The sequence below is a fragment of the Tachyglossus aculeatus genome, chromosome 4 (assembly GCF_015852505.1).
Source record: "Tachyglossus aculeatus isolate mTacAcu1 chromosome 4, mTacAcu1.pri, whole genome shotgun sequence".
NCBI lineage: Eukaryota > Metazoa > Chordata > Mammalia > Monotremata > Tachyglossidae > Tachyglossus > Tachyglossus aculeatus.
Genome location: NC_052069.1, coordinates 108,257,259 through 108,261,133, shown reverse-complemented (window position 1 = coordinate 108,261,133; position 3,875 = coordinate 108,257,259).

The window sequence follows — 3,875 nt, the reverse complement described above, 5'->3', positions numbered from 1 at the left end:
GTAAATACTCAATAAATGTGATTGTTTGATCGATTGATCAAAATTGGGAAGTGAAGTGACTTCCCCAAGGTCACAGAGCAGGCAAGTGGTGGAGATGGGACTAGAACCCAAGACCTCTTGAAACCCAAATGGGGAAATATTCCTCTACCTAGCATATATTTATAATTTGCTGGTCGCTCCTCAAGGACTGGAGCCAGTCCTTTACTTTCATTGTACTCTCCTCAGCACCTAGTACAGTGCTTTGCCCACAGAAGGCACTCAGTTAATACTGTTGATTGATTAGAAAAGTAGCAAGGCCTTGTAGAAAGAGTATGGGCCTAGCATTCAGAGACTCCTCCACATTACTGTGCCTGGCCTTGGGCAAATCACTTAACTTTCCTGGGCCTCAGCTTTAAAATGTAAAATACCCTAGAGCTGTGCTCATAATAAATGCTTAACAAATATGACAATTATTAATATTGATTGACCTACCATCTCCCCTCCCTGTTCTGCTTTGGGTTGCAGCGCCAGGCCACTTCTTCCAGGAAGCTTTCCCTGATTTACCTTACCCACTCAGGTAGACTATAAACCTCTTAAGAGTAGGGAATATGTCTTTTCTTTAAATTGCATCTGTAGTCTTCAGTCCACTGCTAGGATTCTATAAAAATAATTAATAATATTCCTGGTGGTGTTAGAGGTGGTGATAATGATAATGAAGATGGTGGTAAGGATGATGATGAAGAGGAAGAAGGGGAGGAGGAGGAAGACAATGTCAAGATGACAACCAAGGGGGTGGTGATTTTCATGCCTCCTCTCTTGCGCTCAAAATCAGCTATCGTTCCATTCCTAATCTGTAACTAAACTCACCAGTGCAGCCCAGTGTTTTGAGATCAGCCCCTCCATGGCTCCATCCACCAGCAGAATTAGGAATGCCTCAGCTCAGCTCAGGCCCTGGAGGCCCCACGGGAAGGCCTCTGAGATGCCAGCTTCCTTGCCCCTCTTTAGCTCTGGCCAAGACATGCTGTAATTTCCCAAGTACCAGGGCCAAGGTCAGGCTCTCTGCCTGCTTCCTCCCAGTTGCACAACCCAGAGTCGCCAACTGTCTCTGCTCACCAGACTCTGGCTTGGGCAACATTTCAGATGCTACTGCAGAGAGAGGAGGAGAGCAGGGGGGACGAGCAGAGTTGGCAGGCTCTCTGGTCAAGGGCATGGAGGGGGGAAGGTATTAGCTTAGGTTAGGGTGAGGAACGCTTCTAGGGATGGCAAAGCAGAGCCAAGTTGTCCAGTAATTCACCATCCTATGTCTGAGAACCACAGTAGGGAGGGGAAAGACACTGCATAGCCAAAAGCCCTTCGTTCCTTCCTCTCTTCCTAACCAACAGACACAGAGAAGAACAGAGGCTCCCCACCCTAGGAGAAAAATGAAGTGGTAAAAAACGTTCTATCCCTGATTTCCCTCCCTCCTGCTCCCCAGATCATAAGGTCACTGCCGGGAAGAGCAGATGAATTTCATTCCATGAGGTGAGGGCCCAAGGAGATGAGCTGGACAGGGGGTTTCCCAATATCATATTGGCTCTGCCTCCCCTGGGAGAGCTGACGATGGAGGAACCGATGACCTTGGCCTTGCGGAAAGGGGCCAGGGGTCACTCTGGTGCAAACAGGACTACTGCTCGGGACAGGGAGAGGTTTCTCTATCAGATCTGGGCATCCCCAGACCTCCCCAGTCTCATCTGCTCCTCCTGAGAGTGGGAATAGCGGGGTTGGATGATGAAACCCCCTTCTTCCAGGGGTGAACCCTGGAAGAGGGGTGGAATGATGTCACCATTAGCTACTAAATTCTGCTTCAGTGGTCAGGGAGGGGGAAGTAGGGGAAACAGTTAGAATTCCAAAATTCAAAGATGGGTGAATCATGTTTTATCATTTCATTTAGTACCCTCAACAATTCAGTTCCTACCCTCTTCACACCACTGAAACTGCTCCTTCCAAGGTCACCAATAATCTACTGCTTTCCAAATCTAATAAACTCTACTCTACCCTAATTCTCTTTGATCTCAGCTATTTAGACACTGTGGACCATTCCCTTCTACTGGAAACACTATCCAAACCTTGGTTTAACTAACAGTTCTCTCCTGGTCTCCCCTCACCTCTCCGGCCAATTCTTCTTCGTCTCTTTCACCTACTCTTCCTCATACTCCTATTACCTAACTGTGTATGTTGCAAAGTTCTGGTCTGGGCCCTCTTTTCTTCTCATTTTACACTCACTCCCTTAGGAAACTCATCTGATTTACTGACTTTTAAAACCATCTGTATGCTCCACCTTGCTTACCCAGCTCTGCAGAGTCACATTTCTACTTGCCTCCTTTTGTCTTTGCCTCCTTCTCCACTTGGACCTTCCTCCCTCTTAAAACTGGAAAGATCATAGCAAACCCTGCAGCGTGGTTCAGTGGAAAGAGCCCGGGCTTGGGAGTCAGAGGTCATGGGTTCTAATCCCAGCTCCGCCACTTGTCAGCTGTGTGACTTTGGGCAAGTCACTTCACTTCTCTGCGTCTCAGTTATCTCATTTGTAAAATGGGGATTAAGGCATGGGACAACCTGATCACCTTGTATCACCCCCAAGTGCTTAGAACAGTGCTTTGCATATAGTAAGTGCTTAACAAATGCCATAATTATTATTATTATTTACAGCCCTTATGAAATATTTTTTTAATGGTATTTGTTAAGTGCTTGCTATGTGCCAGGCATTGCACCAAGTGCTGGGGGTAGGTAGAAGATAATCAGGTTGGACACAGTCCCTGTTCCACACAGGGCTCACTGCCTTAATCTTCATTTTCCAGATGAGGTAACTGAGGCACAGAGAAGTGAAATGACTTGCCCAAGGTCACACCATCAAGTGGCAGAGCTGGGATTAGAACCTTAGTCCTTCTGACCCCCCAGCCCTATGCTCAATCCATTAGGTCACACTGCTTCTCTCTCACTAGTTCTGCAGAAAGTAGGAACTCAACAGATACTATTTTTTGATTATAGATTGACTCTGACTGATGTAGAGGGGAGAGTATGTGTGTGAGGTTCCTAATCCCACAGCAAAGTGACATCTCCATTCACTCTCCTCAGCTTCTAGTAAACACCATTTGTGGCCAAACATACATGTTGGTGCATCTGCATACACACACATGACACATGCAAACTCACCCATTAAGAGAAAGCTCTAAATTGTCCATGTTGTTTTACAGGATTGTAAATTCCGATAGGCAGGGCACATGCTTCTCAGTATATTTTGATTGGCCCAAAACCCACAGATTACACCACTGCCCTAAGATAATCTGGGACTTTTCCACAAACCCTAGCCTATCTTGGTTCAGTCTGGAGGAAGCCCTCACTTGCACTTGCATGTTCAGTGCCCATCTTTACTGCCAGGAATGCCAAGTTTCCATTTCTTTGAGGGAGAGTCAATTTCCCCTGCCGAAACTTGGAAGGGCAGTTCTGGAGCTGGAAGACCACCAACTCAGGGATACCTATCTATTAATCAACCAATCAATGGCATTTATTGACCGGGCTCTGTACTTTGGCAGGCCTTCCTGGGTGGGGCTCCAGCCACACTGCTCTGGAGAGTCTAGTGGTGGGGAGGAGGGGAGCCAAGGAGCATGGAGATGAGGACAAGGATCCCTGTGAGCTTTGGTTGGGGTGTTGTGATGAGGCTGGGGCTGTGGTGGGACAAAGGAGAGAGGAGAGGGAGGTCTTCTGGGTGAGGTGGGGTTGGGGAGGGGTGGAGTGGTCCCCTGCCTCTCGTGGTGATGAAGGGTGGCAAGGAGGCAGTGCTGCAGTTCAGAGGAGGACTGGCAGGACCAGCTGGAGGCCTCTCAACCATGGCCTCTCCAGCCTGCCTGCTGCCTCTTGGA